This window comes from Rana temporaria, chromosome 13, assembly GCF_905171775.1.
Source record: "Rana temporaria chromosome 13, aRanTem1.1, whole genome shotgun sequence".
NCBI classification, from domain to species: domain Eukaryota; kingdom Metazoa; phylum Chordata; class Amphibia; order Anura; family Ranidae; genus Rana; species Rana temporaria.
The window spans coordinates 94,932,940-94,949,906 of record NC_053501.1 but is presented as its reverse complement, the minus strand read 5'-3'; positions in this window follow the sequence as shown (position 1 = coordinate 94,949,906).

The window sequence follows — 16,967 nt, the reverse complement described above, 5'->3', positions numbered from 1 at the left end:
CTCTTTTTGGGCATAGGAACGGGTCCTGCTGGTAAATGTTGTTTAAAAAAGTTTAATAACATGCCACAGTCAAACAGGTGCAGAAGAATTGGGCCTTGGGTGTTGGTGGTAAAACAGAAAACAATTTTGTGGCGCTAAAAATAATAATAATGATAATGATATGGTACTAATAGTCTGTGTTAACACCAATTGACAGTGTAATCAAATGAAAAAGTCCATATATAATAAATCAATGACAGTAGATTGTTAAAAATAAACTGTTAATGGATGAGTAATCAAGTGAATGGTTCCAAACACCACAGTGAATCAAAGTAAATGATTTGTGAAAATGACCACCACCAGAAGCGGAGGCTTACCAGAGGTATTGAACCCAAATAAGCATACGCTTAAAGGGTCAATACAAGCTGAATGTAAGTTGGTGAAGACCACATCAACCGGATCTGGATATACGATTGGGAGGATACCCTGAAGACATCACGTAAACCAGCACAGGGGGGAATAGCAGCAACTTGGAGGTAATTCTCAAAGGATCAGGCCGTATCCAAAGTGCATAAAGGAAAACGAAAGCACAACATAGCACAACTCTGGGGGCTCTGCTGCTGCCATGCACTATTTCTTATTGATGTCCTTTTTATTCAGCAAAACTGTAAGTGTTTTTAACCGTTATTAAATCTCAACATTGTTACGGTATCACACTATGGGGCTGATTTACCAAGCCTTTACTCCATGACTCATGGACTAAAGAAATATGCTGCTAGTGCAGTGTATTTCCCTAGTTACTAATGTGCTCCGTGCGCCCAGGAGAGGGTGCATTGTGCACCAGTACAGACCTGGCGCACGGCACATTGAAATGTAAATTGCGGGGGTTTGGGCGGGAGTTTATTAGGGGGGAGGTGGGGGGATGCAGGGGAAGTGAAGTGACATGTGTTTTGAAGTGTTTGGCGGGCCGAATTGAAAGTGAAAGTGTTTTTTGAAAACAGATCCCCGTACGCTTGCACAGTGCGCCTGAACCTCGGGAGGTTCATTTGCATACTGGGCATGCGTAGAGAGAAATCTCGGAGCTTCCCGTGCGCCGTGTCAGTACGCCGTGAGAATCTTGGTAAATACCAAGCGGCGTACCCGTGATTGCGCTGCGTGACGCGGCGCACGGGAATCTCCGAGCTGTTTTCAGCCATGAAGGGGAACTCCGCGCCAAATTTCAAACTTGAAATCTGCGCGGGTCCCCCTCCAGGGCTACATTAGGCTCTTAGGCTTGGTCCGGAACGTGAGGGGTTAAACCCGCGCCGATTCAGCGCGGGGTTCCCCCCCCAGATCCAAACCAAGCCCTCATCCCAAGCACGCAGTCTGGCCCGGACAGGAATGGGGGAGGGGACGAGCGAGCGCCCCCCCCCCTCCTGAGCCGTACCAGACCGCATGCCCTCAACATGGGGGAGTGTGTGCTGTGGGGGAGGGGGGCACTGCCCCCCCACCCCACTCTTGTCCCCATGTCGATAGGGACAAGAGCCTCTTCCCGACAACCCTTGCCATTGGTTGTCGGGGTATGCGGGCGGGGCTAATCGGATTCTGCGAGCTCCCTTTAATAAGGGGGCCCCCAGATGCCGGCCCCCCACCCTATGTGAATGAGTATGGGCTACATCGTACCTCTACCCATTCACCTGGGGGAAATGTAAAGTTAAATAAACACACCACACAGAATAAAATATTTTATCAATCAGCTCCGGAGCCCCCCCTTTCTTCTTTCACAAGGGGGGGTTTCTTCTCTCCTGACCTTCTGCCGGGACCCTGGGCTTCGGTGATTTCTGCCCGGGGAGGGCGCCATCCCTCGGTCCTCTCCGGAGCCTTCCGCCGGGTGCCCCCACCACATTTAAGCTCTTTTACATTAGGGGGGGGCATCCGGACTTCGGCGACTTCTGCCGGGGGATGGCGCCTATCCCCCGGTGCCTTCTGCCAGGGTTACGGTCTTCCTGGTCTTCTGCAACGGGTTCGCCAACTCCCCGGTCTTTTCTCTGCTCCCTCTTCTGCCTGGCTCCCCCGCGGAGCCAGGGCTTTCTTCTGTCTTCTTTCTTCTCTCTTCCTTCTTCTGCCTGTCTCCTCCGGGAGCACAGGGCTTGTCTGCGCTGTCCTCTACCTTCTCTTCCATTGGATGTTGACACGACGAGGTTCCGCGCTGACATGCCGTGTCAGCGGCGGGCATCGACTTATATAGGGCAATGCCACCATGTGACCTCAACCCATGTGACATCACATTCCCTGGGCATGATGGGAATGTGATGTCACATGGGTTGAGGTCACATGGTGGCATTGCCCTATATAAGTCGATGCCCGCTGCTCAGACGGCATTCCAGCGCGGAACCTTGTCGTGTCAACATCGAATGGAAGAGAAGGGAGAGGACAGCGCAGACAAGCCCTGTGCTCCCGGAGGAGCCAGGCAGAAGCGGAAGGCACTGCAGAAGCCCGGAGGGTGGCGCCCTCCGGCGGAAGAAAGCCCTGTGCTCCGCGGAGGAGCCAGGCAGAAGCGGAAGGCACCGCAGAAGCCCGGAGGGTGGCGCCCTCCGGCGGAAGAAAGCCATGTGCTCCGCGGAGGAGACAGGCAGAAGCGGAAGGCATCGCAGAAGCCCGCGGGTGTCGCCCCCCGGCGGAAAACACCTTAGAAGCCCGGGACCCTCCCCCAAAGGCAAGGAGCCTCATTGGTGAAGGGGGTCCCGGTGAAAGACGGCGCTGCACCCCCCCGCAGAAACCGACGAAGCCCGGGACCCTCCCCCAAAGGCAAGGAGCCTCACTGGTGAAGGGGGCTCCGGCAGAAGACGGCGAAGCCCGGGGCCTAATGGGGTGGTGGTGGGGGGCCCCGGCAGACTAATAAATTAATTTATTAATGTGTGTTGTGTTTTATTTCTTTACATTTTTTTCCCCAGGTGAATGGGTAGGGGTACAATGTTCCCTATACTCCTTCACATAGGGTGGGGGGCCGGAATCTGGGGGCCACCTTATTAAAGGCGCCTCTCAGATTCTGATAAGCCCCCCGCCCGCATACCCCGACAACCACGGCCAGGGTTGTCGGGAAGAGGCTCTTGTCCCTATAGACATGGGGACAAGAGTGCTTTGGGGTGGGGGGGCAGTGCCCCCCTCCCCCACAGCACACACTCCCCCATGTTGAGGGCATGCGGTCTGGTACGGCTCAGGAGGGGGGGCGCTCGCTCGTCCCCGCCCCCATTCCTGTCCGGCCAGACTGCGTGCCTGGGATAAGGGCTTGGTCTGCATCTTGGGGGGGACCCCACGCTGGTTTTCGGCGCGGGTTTAACCCCTTATGTTCCAGACCAAGCCTAAGAGTCTGGTATGCACCTGAAGGGGAACCCACAATTTTTTTTTTTTGGTCTGGAGTTCCCCTTCATGAACAGCGATCTGTCATTTACCCATGTCAGTCCCACCCCCCCTTCAGTTAGAACACACCCAGGGAACATATTTAACCCCTCCCTCGCACCTAGTGTTAACCCCTTCCCTGCCAGTGGCATTTTTATAGTAAGCAATGCATTTTTACAGCACTGATCGCTAGAAAAATGCCAATGGTTCCAAAAAAGTGTCCGATGTGTCCGCCATAATGTCGCAGTACCGATAAAAATCGATGATCGCCGCCATAACTAGTTAAAAAAAAAAATATAACAAAAATGCCATATTTTGGAGACTTTTGCCAAAACCAATCAATAAACGCTAATTGCAATTTTTTTTGGAACCAAAAAGATGTAGAATATGTATCGGCCTAAACTGAGGGATTTATTTATTTTTTAGAATATATATTTTTGGGGATATTTATTATAGCAAAAAGTCAAAAACATATTTTTTTTTAAATTGTCGCTCTATTTTTGGTTATAGCTCTAAAAATTCAAAAAACGCAGAGGTGATCAAATACCACCAAAATAAAGCTCTCTTTGTGGGAAAAAAAAGGTTGCCAATTTTGTTTGGGAGCCACGTTGCACGACTGCGCAATTGTCAGTTAAAGCGATGCCGTGCCGAATCACAAAAACTGGCCCGGTCATTGACCAGCAATATGGTCCGGGGCTCAAGTGGTTAAAAATTCACAAAACACTAAAGTTAGCCCAATTTTTGGTGATAATGTGAAAGATGATGTTACGCTGAGTAAATAGATACCTTACATGTCACGCTTTACTATTGAAAACACTCCTGCAATGGGGCCAAAATTCAGTACTGGAAATTCCCCATAGGCGACCTTTTTTTTTTCAGGTTACCAGTTTATAGCTACAGAGAAAGGCTAGTGCTTAAAGTATTATTCTCGCTCTAACGCACGCGACAATACCTCACATGTGTGGTTTGAACGGTGTTTACATATGTGGGCGGGACTTACGCAAGTCCCGCCCACATATATAAACATCGTTCAAACCACACATGTGAGGTATTGATGCGTGCGTTAGAGCGAGAGCAATACTTTGAGCACTAGACCTTCTTTGCAACTATAAACTGGTAACCTGAAAAAAAAAAAGTTGCCTATGGGGAATTTCAAGTACTGAATGTTGGCCCCATTGCAGGAGTGTTTTCAATAGTAAAGCGTGACATGTAAGGTATCTATTTACTCGGTGTAACATCATCTTTCACATTATCACCAAAAATTGGGCTAACTTTAGTGTTTTGTGAATTTTTAACCACTTGAGCCCGGACCATATTGCTGGTCAATGACCGGGCCAGTTTTTGTGATTCGGCACGGCGTCGCTTTAACTGACAATTGCGCAGTCGGGCGACGTGGCTCCCAAACAAAATTGGCAACCTTTTTTTTCCCACAAATAGATTATTAAATGTGCGTGTTCAATTCTGTCTTTAACACCCCCCCTTCAGGCTGGAAAGCATCAGATCAGGGGAAAAAAAAAAAAAAGAAGCTCTCATGCCATTGCAGCTTGGTTCCTACATGTGTGATGAACTGAGTCTGCTCAAACACTTAGAAAAAAATTATCCTTTCTTTTTAAAAGGTGAAAAACACTTGGATGCTCATAGAGCGTGGTTTGGGTTAATACCAGGTGTGCGCAATTACAAGCTCACCCAAACTAGAGACTGCAATTTGTTCATGTGATTTCAATTGCTTCATTACTAGCACTGTTATAAAAAGCATGGATCGATCATTCCTCAGCTGCCCTCAGAAGGGGCAGGCTGGCAGAAATGCTGTTGCTAAACACAAATGTGGTTTGTTGCATGGTTTTTTTTATTTTGCCAATGGTTTTTGTTTATTTTTAAATGATGTTCACTTTGATGTATTTGTCTATGCGGCCTTATTTTATGAAAAATGTGTCAAGATGTTGTGAGGTTAAAACTATGTTATTTTGATTATTGAAATGTATTTTTGTTTGTGTGTTTGTTTGTCTTTTTTTGCTTTCCTTGTTTTGTTGACCAATAAAAATTACTTTAAAATTTGGAAGTTTGTTTTTTGTTACTTTTTCATGCTATATTTTGACAGCTGCAGCTGAAATAGGTTTGGGCCTAACAAATTATGTGTGATTTTTGTCTAAGCTTCTTTCCTGGTGTGTAGGCATGAAATGTTTGCCATGTTTAATCTCGAGGAAATTAAAGACAAACTGGTAAGTATTTTCTTTTTTCTGCAGTGGTCCTCAGCCCTCAAGTACCCCCGACAGGACATGTTTTGTGGATTTCTCTTATCAAGAATTGCTGTCCAGACTGTCTCTTAAAGCACATGTGCAAGATGAAGTAAAACCTGCAAACATGGCCCGTGGGGGGGGGGGGGGTTTGCTATTGGTGGACAGGCTTGACGTGCTGATTTACAGCACTGTGCTTAAATCTAGCGCAAGGCAATCCTATTCTAATTGTGGGTGTTTGAGGGAAGCCAAGTGAGTGTTAGAACCCCTGCTTTGTGTTTTCTTAAAATTGGCTTCACTTCCTGTCACACAGCTGAACAGGAAGTGAGGTTAAAACCCTACCAGTGTCTTTTCTTGGGGACACAGTTCAATCTAACTAGTGTCCCCATTAAGCAAATTGCACTCCAGCACTGCTGTGTACACCCCAAATCATGGGTCTTTAAACTACGGCCCTCCAGTTGTTCAGGAACTACAATTCCCATCATGCCTAGTCATGTCTGTGAATGTCAGTGCATTACAAGGCCTCATGGGATGTGTAGTTCTACAACAGGTGGAGGGCCGTAGTTTGAGGATCCCTGCCCCAAATTATTATTTAGTTTGGGGTTTAGTAAAGGCAAAGCCACTCTGCAGTACAAGCATAGTTGCTGAAAATCAGAGAGGAAGCACTGATGGTTTTAACATCCAATCCTGTAGAAGCAAAGTTGTTTTGTTGTCTTCCTTGCTTTGCACTTGTAGTGCAAAGTGGATTTGCCTTTAGTAAATGGACCCCAAAGTCCAAGATCCCTAATAATTTGGGGTGTACACAGCAAAATGCTAGAGTGCAATTTACATAATGGGAAACTATTTAGATTGATCTCTGTGTCCCCAAGAAAAGATATTAGTAAGGTTTTACCCTCACTTCCTGTTTGGCTATGTGACAGGAAGTGAATGAATTAGAAAGGGTGAAGACACCTCACAAATGTTGTCACTATCAGGGGTGCAGACATCCCCCAAAAAATGAGCAGATAATACTTATTTGCAAATTAATAATTTTTTAGTTAACATTGGGTGGGGTGCTCTAACACACACATTCATACATATTAGCCACGCTGTATCCTGGCCTATTGGCATGGTTATATTTTCTTAGGCCTCTCAATAAAACTCTATGAAATTTGTGCTTAAACTAGAACCAGGGGCGGACTGACAACTCATGGGGCCCCCGGGCAATAGAAGATTATGGGACCCCTCTGGCTTACAGATGGCCACCACACCAGGAGGCAGTGCAGAGGCGGGGCAGCTAAAATCTTGGGATATTCACATTAAAAGCATGTCAGTTTCGGACATATCAGGGACAGATCTAAAAAAATAAAAGATTTTTACATACTGTCCCTGGTTTTACTGAGCCTGGCAACCCTGATGGGGGCCCCCTAGTGGCATGTGGCCCTTGGGCAGTGCCCGAGTGACTCAATGGTCAGTCCGCCCCTGACTAGAACTATAATCAACACTTTTTATTTTCTTTAATTTTGGATAGAGTGAGGGAGGGTTATAGGCCCTGTCAGTTTATTTTGTATTATCTGTGTCCAATTGGGGAGATTTGCCTTCACTTCCTGCCCCATAGCCAAACAGGAAGTGAGAGAAAAACAATGCAAATTAAGGGAGTCCAGTAACCCCCTCCCCCCCCCCCAGAACTAGTGTGTGTGTGCCCTGAAAATTCCTGGGCGGGTGATACAAAAACAGGGTGTGGCTTTGACAGGAAGGGGTGGGTCATTTTTCTATTAGGAGGTGCAGAAATGTAGTCAGGCCTAGGGCAGCACAAAACCTAAATATACTACTGCATATTAGGGCTTATTTAGACCGGATCCGATGTACAGCATGTTTTTATATTGTGGGAGGAAACCCACACAGGCACAGGGAGAACATGCAAACTCCATGCAGATGCTGTCACGGGCGGGATTCGAACCAACGACTCTTTTGCTGCTAGGTCAAAGTGCTATACACTACACCACTGTGCTGAACGAACATGATTGCAGCTGAAAGCATGAGATCTTTTTTTTTTTTCCAATACCATGCTTTCCAGCCTTATTGACCCCGCCTCTCTCCATAAAGAGGACCTGTTACACACTAGTCCTATTACAAGGGATGTTTACATTCCTTGTAATAGGAAGAAAAGTGATCCGAAATCAAAAAAAGTGACAAAAAAGTGAAAGAAGAAAAATATGAGCTAAAAAACACAAAAAAATAAACGGCCCTGTCCCTAGAAGCTCGCACTCAGAAGCGAATATGCATGTAAGTCCCCACATATGTAAACACCATTCAAACCACACATGTGAGGTATTGATGCATGCGTTAGAGCGAGAGCAATAATTCTAGCCCTAGACCTCCTCTGTAACTCTGAACTGGTCACCTGTAAAAAAAAAAAAACAAGCATCGCCTATGGATATTTTTATGTCCCGAAGTTTGGCGCCATTCCATGATTGTGTGACAAGTCGGTATCTATTTACTCGCTGTAACATCATCTTTCACATTATCCATAAAAATTGGGCTAACTTTACTGTTTGGTTATTTTTAAATTCATGGACCGTGTGTTTTTTTTGGGCAAAAAAAAATGGCGTTAGAATAATTATTGCGCAAATGCCATTGGAAATCAAATAAAAAATGTCCGCCACTTTATTCCCTAGGGTGTCTGCTAAAAAATTATATATAATGTTTGGGGGTCCCGAGTAATTTCCCAGGAACAAAATATAATTTTTACATGAAGGAGAGAAGTGCCAGAATAGGCGCGGTATGGAAGTGGTTAAAGTGAAATAATAAAAGTGAAATATTCCTTTAAATTTCATACAGGGGGGGAGGGGGGTACACGCATGTTTCCCGTGCTTAGAACTGTCCCTGTACAAGATGTCATTTCTGAAGTGAAAAAAAAGTAAGTTTAAAGTATTAATGGCTATAAAGAATACAGGCGTTGCTCATTAAAACTAAAAAAAAAAAAAAAAATGTATGTGGGTCCCCCCAAATTAAATTACCAGGCCCTTCAGGTCTGGAATGGATATTAAGGGGAACCCCGCCGTAAAAACAAAAAAAAAAAAATGGCGTGGGGTCCCCCCAAATATCCATACCAGGCCCTTCAGGTCTGGTGTGGATTTTAAGGGGAACTCCACCCCAAATTTAAAAAAAAAAATGGCGTGGAGTCCCCCTAAAAATCCACACCAGACCCTTATCCGAGCACGTTAACCTGGCCGGCCGCAGAAAAGAGGGGGGGACAGAGTGCGGCCCCCCCCTCTCCTGAACCGTACCTGGCCGGACGTCCCCATGTTGATGGGGACAAGGGCCTCATCCCCACAACCCTTGCCCGGTGGTTGTGGGGGTCTGTGGGCGGGGGGGCTTATCAGAATCTGGAAGACCCCTTTAACAAAGGGGACCCCCAGATCCTGCCCCCCCTGTATGAAATGGTAATGGGGTACATTGTACCCCTACCATTTTACAAAAAAAAGTGACAAAAAAGTGTGAAAAATGACAGTAGCCGGTTTTTGACAATTCCTTTAATAAAATCTTCTTTCCGCGGTTCCTTCTTCTTCTTTCATTCGGGTTTCTTCCTCTGCTTCTTTCTTGGGTCTTCTCGTCCACATCTTGCCATCTTGCCGTCTTCTTCCATCTTCTTCTCTGTCCGTCGACCTTCTCGTCCCGCATCTTCTTCATCTTCTGGGCGCTGCGCTTGAAATTGTAGATCCCGCCGTGTTCCCGCTCCTGGGACCCGCCCCCCTCTGACGCCACAGGTTAACTCATCTGCAAGTCCGCGTGTGGCATATGTGCGTCAGAGGGGGGCGGGGTCACATGAGTGTGACACGGCGGGAACTTCAATTGGAAGCTGCGGCGGCTTCTTCTCCGGACGGCGCGCTTGAAATCGAATTCCCCCGCCGTGTGACGCTCTGTGACCCCGCCCCCCTCTGACGCACATGACCTTCTAAGGAGTTTACTTGTGGCGTCAGAAGGGGGGCGGGTCCCAGGAGCGGAACACGGCGGCCAATTCAAATTCAAGCGCTGGGTCCGGGGAAGAAAAAGATGTGGACGAGAAGGCTGGCGGACCGAGAAGAAGACAGGAGAAGACACAAGATGCGGACGAGGAGGCGGACGGAAGGAGAAGAAGATAGGAGAAGACTCCGGGCAGACGACAAGGCTGAAGGACGGACGGAGAAGATAGAAGAAGACGTCGGGCAAGATGTAGACGAGAAGACCCAAGAAAGAAGCAGCGGAAGAAACCCGAATGGAAGAAGAAAAGAAGATTTTAATAAAAGATTTGTCAAAAACCGGCTACTGTCATTTTTAACACTTTTGACATTTTTTTGGGGTGAAATGGTAGAGGTACAATGTACCCCATTACCAATTCACATAGGGGGGGCAGGATCTGGGGGTCCCCTTTGTTAAAGGGGTCTTCCAGATTCTGATAAGCCCCCCACCCGCAGACCCCCACAACCACTGGGCAAGGGTTGTGGGGATGAGGCCCTTGTCCCCATCAACATGGGGACATCCTCCCCATGTTGAGGGCATGTGGCCTGGTGCGGTTCAGGAGAGGGGGGGGCCGCACTCTGTCCCCCCTCTTTTCTGCGGCCAGCCAGGTCAACGTGCTCGGATAAGGGTCTGGTGTGGATTTTTAGGGGGACTCCACGCCATTTTTTTTTTAAATTTGGGGTGGAGTTCCCCTTAAAATCCATATCAGACCTGAAGGGCCTGGTAATTTAATTTGGGGGAACCCCTACACATTTTTTTTTTATGAATTAATCCTGTCAGAATTGTCAGAGCCGACAATTCATTATAGCCACGTGTGAATTTTAAATGGCTTTTTTTCCTTCTGAATGTCACTTTGTGCAGGGGCAGTTCTAAGTGCGGGAAAAATGCGCTATTTCACATGCTAACATTACACCCCCCCAGGTACGAAATTTAAAGGAATATTTCACTTTTATTGTTTCACTTTAAGAATTATTAATTTCACTGCTCCCGAAAAAACGGCCGTTTAAGAAAAAAAAAAAATTGATACATGTTCCCTGGGGCAGGACTGAGGTCCCCAAACACTTTTTACGACAAAACTTGCAGATTAGCCTTTAATAATAACACTTTTGATTTCTCCCATAGACTTCTATAGGGAGATCGGCGCGGCTTTACATATTACTTTCAATGCGCCGGCTGCTACGCTGGTTCATGCGCCTAATTAAGGCTTCACCCGGAGTACTAATTAACGCATGAACCAGCGCAGCGCACAGAGCATAGTAAATCAGCCCCTATGTGCCTTCGTTTTCCTTTATGCACTTTGGATACGGACTGATCCTTTGAGAATTACCTCCAAGTTGCTGCTATTCCCCCCTGTGCTGGTTTACGTGATGTCTTCAGGGTATCCTCCCAATCGTATATCCAGATCCGGTTGATGTGGTCTTCACCAACTTACATTCAGCTTGTATTGACCCTTTAAGCGTATGCTTATTTGGGTTCAATACCTCTGGTAAGCCTCCGCTTCTGGTGGTGGTCATTTTTACAAATCATTTACTTTGATTCACCGTGGTGTTTGGAACCATTCACTTGATTACTCATCCATCAACAGTTTATTTTTAACAATCTACTGTCATTGATTTATTATATATGGACTTTTTCATTTGATTACACTGTCAATTGGTGTTAACACAGACTATTAGTACCATATCATTATCATTATTATTATTTTTAGCGCCACAAAATAGTTTTCTGTTTTTTCACTGCTTTCTTGTTTCACTGGATTGTTTGTGGCTGCTAAGTATTTGGATAGCGCAGATTTATTTTTGTTTTTGTATTTTGGGTGTTGGTGGTGCCTGAACACTGTAACTCCTCTTCACAGTTACTCTTGTTGGGCGCAGCAACAGGCCCTGCTGGTAAATGTTATTTCAATTTTTTTTTATTACACTGTAACCCCTCACAGTTACACATTGTTGGGCGCAGGAACGGGCCCTGCTGTAAAACATCTGTTAAAAAACTGAAATGGCATGCAGGTGCAGAAAAATTGGGCCATGGGTGTTGGTGGCGTCCTGAACCAAAAATATTGTTGGAAGCTAGCATCATCTAGACTCAGGAGGAATAGGATCGGCAGAATAGGAAGTCTTTAAGGGATCCCAGATCCCTAACAAATTCAATCAGTTACATCATCATCAGGGGCCTGATAGCTGCTGATCCAGGACTGATTCATTTTTTTTATAACTGTGAGCCTATCAATGGAGTCTGTGGACAGGCACACTCTTTCATCCATTACAAACACTCCAGCAGCACAACATTTCTGTTCAGAAAGCATTCTGGATGCAGGACAGGCCAGTAGCTTGATTGCATATTAAGCAAGTTCTGGCCAGTGGTCCATCCCCAAGACCCAGTAACCCAGTGGATGCTCTGTTGGAAAGGTCTCCAAGTCTGCTCTTGCCCCTAGATAATCCTACACCATATAATGCAGACACTGGGGATGGTTGCTTGAACCTATCAGCCCTTGGCGCCAGCGCTGTATCCTGGCCTAGGCCAACAAGGCCCAGGCCTAGGGCAGCACTTTGCAGGGGGGCAGCACGGAAAGAGTCCCCGGCGGCTTGCGCTACACTGTTAGTGTAGAGCCACTCTTTTGGGGCAGACTGGGCTAAGAGGCAAATTAGTCTAAGGTCCCCCATAAAGCGGTCGCACTGCTTCGGGTATGTGGCCAGCCGTCATTTTGCAACTGTGGGGGGAGTGGCGCTACTTCTAATTTTGACTGTCCTATCATCCTGGACCACAAACCTTCCTCACTGTGCTATATGTTTCTGCTGCACCATTGGCCATCTCCATAAAATTATCAGAAATTTAAAGTAGAACTATAGGCAACACTTATTTTTCATTTTCGAAAATTTCAGGGCAGGTCTTAAACAGAAAGGGGTATGGCCTTGAAAGGAAGGGGTGGGTCATATTTAAATTAGGGGGTGCACGAGTTTAGTCAGGCCTAGGGCAGCACAAAACCTAAATACACTACTGCTTGGCGCTGAGGACTGAAAAAATTGTTTATTCACTTTCCGACCGGGCCATAGCCGAAATACGGCTGCAGCGTTGTCGAGTTATTCTAGGAGGACGCCCCTGGGACGTCCTCCCAGAATCTTGCTCCCGCACGCCCCCTGAGGCGCGCTCCCGGAAACATCGGTGACGGATAACGGTAGATGGCCGCTAATCGTGGTCGTTTACCACGTGATCGCTCCATCAAATGACTGAGCGTTCACTTGTGAACAAACCTGCGTCCCTGCTCAGCCATCCCTGCCCATACTCTGCAATACCCTGCCCATACTCTGCAATATCCTGCCCATTCTCTGCAATACCCTTTGATTCTCTGCAATACCCTTCAATACTCTGCAATAACCGGCAATACTCTGCAATACCCTTCAATACCCGGCAATACTCTTCAATACCTCCATACCCGGAACTATCGGGTGAACAGGCGCCATCTCACAGCATGCAAAGAACCCAGAGATGAACGCTGCCCACCCGCAGAACCGAGGGCCACAGATGGGAGGGCTATTGGAGGATGTCTCTCCCCAGGTAATAATTAACCATGGGAAAAACATCTGCTGAGTGCAGCCAGCATGATGCCACATCCTACAGAGGTCCTGCTCTCTCCGAGCTAATGGCAGCGGTGGGACCAGCAGCCTTACTCTTCCCTATATGGACAGAGGGGTACTTGCAGGCAGAGGAGAAGGCAACGCCAGAGGCTTGCTCAGGACAGCCCTGAGGCATGGAGCCCCCCTAGGTTCCTTCCTGTCCAGCAGGAAACACACAAAAATGAAGGGGAAGGCCTGGGGGACTGCATTTAATTGTGTGGGTAAGCCTGTTTTCTGTCCTGGAGGGAGGAGCCCTATGTCAGAGTCTGTCCTGGAAGACAAAAGTAAAAAAATCAGGATGAGTGGGGAATCCTTATAATGGCCACAGAAGGTGTGCAGACCACTAAAGAAATCAAGTATAAGACCCCGTCAGCTGGTTTAACTTATCAGTATCCACCCAAAACTGTAATAAGGCTTTCGGGAGAACTAAGCTTTACAGCTCCTTTTTTATAATAAGGTATTTTTTTTTTTCATGATTTCTTCAAAGTTTTGACTGAATTATTTTTAGCATGTGATCTTTTACAACCACAAAACCTCAAAGGACTTATATCTAGCAGGATGTCAGATGTGCTTGTGATCTATATTTAGATTTAATTTAGAATACAGTGTCACACTGGACTTTCAGAAGAGTGAAAAGAATGGCGTGAGATAGCAAGGTGTCTTTACACCTAAACACTTTTTCCATATAGCTCGATGAAACCACAAGAAATGCGTTTGATAAAAAATAAGTATGTTGCACTGACAGGTTTAATGGCACTAGATCATTTTTTATTGCCAAAACTGTGCTAGATTTAGGTTTTTGCAGAGTTTCCCAATAGCTATCTAAAAAGACACACACCACCTTTAGGTGCAATTTAATATTTTGTGTTTTCTTTTCATATGTTGCCAGCAGGTGGAAAATACATATTTTCTTATGCTTTCCATGATTCATTTACAGAGATTTACAGCCATTTACAGAGATCAATAGCTCAAGCTAAGCAAGTGAAGAAGCCAAGGTGGTGAGTGATCTCACTCTCTTCTTCCTCCATAGAGCGCCATCTGAGGTCAGAGGTGGGATGTCTGAAAGGGTCATTGGTTCACCCTGTATTTTATATTTGTTAAAAAAAATGCAGGTATTATAACAAATAGTAGATAGATCGATAGATAGATAGATCGATAGATAGATAGATAGATAGATCTCTTTTATAAAACTAAAGCCAAATTTTCCCTTTTAGTTGGAGGGTGGATTATGCACCCAGTCCTCATTTTTTTTTTACTATGCCAACCATCTCAGTTTCTGAGGGGCTGTCTGGGGATTTTAAATACATCTTAGGGTCCCATGGACCCATTCCATGTCCCTTCCAAATGATGTCTTCTCATGGGTGGAGTTTAGTGTCATTCAAAAAATGCAATGCAATACAGTCCTGGTAGGGGCTGCATGTGGTGTGGATGGTGTCAGGACAGGGAAGGGAGGGAGCTGGTCTAGGTGAACAAGCTGGAGTTAGTGCACAGCACCATGCTGACTGCACTAAAGTTGGATACCACCTATACCACATGGAAGTGCACCACAACATCTGCATGTACAGTAAAATTCCTCCACTATAATACAAAAACCCAGTTCAAGCTGATGTTTGCAGTAAAAAATGATTTTATGATTTTATTTCAATGATTAAGCACAAGATGTATGTGTGAAACGCGTCTGTGACCTCGTGTTGGTGTATTTGGTGTTATGACTTTGAACAATAAAAGGCAATCGGAATTCCTGGATGTGCAGCCATTTCTTTTCTTACGTGGTCAGTAAGATGTTTCTTGATTTTATTACAAATACCTTGTCACATTAAGAGTTATATGACTGCATTAACCCTATATCTTTAGGCAATGTCCCATGAGTGCCTTATAGTAGCCCTGACTGGAGGCCGATGTCAGTATATGGACACAGCATTTGTAGGCAGGGCTATCCACATGGGGGCACAATGTTCCATTCACAGACACCGCTAACAGGCCTCATTTCCCTTCTCTCATGTTAGTGTTTGTCCCCACTCCTGAAGGGAGACACTACGTGTACCTTTACCAGCACATATACAGTCCCATGCCCCACGTTCCTCCCGGTTGAACCAATTAACCATACCCCAGATAGGCCACAAGCAATAATGGAGTCAAGTCCAAAGCATTTTGCAAAGCTTTATTTTCCAACTTCAGGGCGGACAATGATACCAGATGTACATTTTTAGAGCATCCAATTCCAGCAGATATACAACTCCAGAGCATAGTATGTTCCATACTTAGCTACTCATCTGGCATTTGAGTCCTTTCTCCACTTTTCCCAGTCAGGTGTGCTGCTAGTCCTGTCCCCAATTTCAGTTCCATTCATGTTGTCAGGACCTCACCAGGTATTCCACAGCAGGGGAACACCAGACACCCGAAGCTTTACATATATTGACATGTTGGGGCCAATTTGGACATTTTCACTTAGGGATGTGCTCACTTTTGTTGTCAGCGGTTTAGACATTAATGGCTGTGTGTTGAGTTATTTTAAGGGGACAGCAAATTGACACCGTTATACAAGCTGGACACTCACTACTTTACATTGTAGCAAAGTAGGGTTGTCCCGATACCACTTTTTTAGGACTGAGTACGAGTACCGATACTTTTTTTTAAGTAGTCGCCGATACCGAATACCGATACTTTTTTTTAAATGTGTCTCCATATGCAGCCATGTCCCCCCACAGATGCAGCCATGTCCCCCCCCCATATCCAGCCATGTCCCCCCCCCATATCCAGCCATGTCTCCCCCCCATATCCAGCAATGTCTCCCACCATATCCAGCCATTGTCTCCCCCCATATGCAACTATTGTCTCCCCCCATTATTCAGCCACTGTCTCCCCCCATTATCCAGCCACTGTCTCCCCCCATATGCAGCCATTGTCTCCCCCCATGCAGCAATGTCTCCCACCAGTAGCGATGGAGGAGTGGTATACACATTGCTCCTTCACCGCTCCAAGTATGCGGCAACAGGCATTTTCAGAGGGAGAGTACAGTAGAAGCTATGTGTAGACTTACAATATTTTTGGATGTAAATACCCTGTATCTAATGCTGAGGAGCTGGGTAGTTGTGGGTTACAGAGCATCACTGTGAACTTTCATTAAAATCGCTGACATTGCTGATTTCCTTGGAATAATAAGTTTGCTTATAATATGCATGCTGGGTCTTATCCATGGAAATGGCAAATGTTGCTTTCCTGCTAACCTCTTCCTCATGTGAATGCCACCCTTGTCCTTCTTCCATGATGATTGTTATATGCTTTCAGCTGGCATACCACGTTCAGTATTAAGACTGGAGGAAAGTGAAGAAACTCAAGCAGACTGGGGAATCCTGCCTCCCCCCATATCCCCCTTACATGCATCCGCGCTGCCGCCGACTGTTTAACACGCGCGGGGAGTGTAATGATTGGCGCCGCGCTGCGTACAGACACTCCCCCTTGCTCGGGATTGGACAGTTCACCCGAGCAAGGGGGAGTGTCTATACGCGGCGCCAATCATTACAGCTGTAATGATTCGTGCCGCACTGCGTACAGACACTCCCCCTTGCTCGGGATTGGACAGTTCACCCGAGCAAGGGGGAGTGTCTATACGCGGCGCCAATCATTACAGCTGTAATGTTCCCCGCACGTATTAAACAGTCGGCGGATGCGGCGTAACGGCGGCGGCGGGGGGGTAGTATTCTATTTCGGTATCGGGGGTATTTGCGGGAGTACGAGTACTCCCGCAAATACTCGGAATCAGTCCCGATACCGATACTAGTAT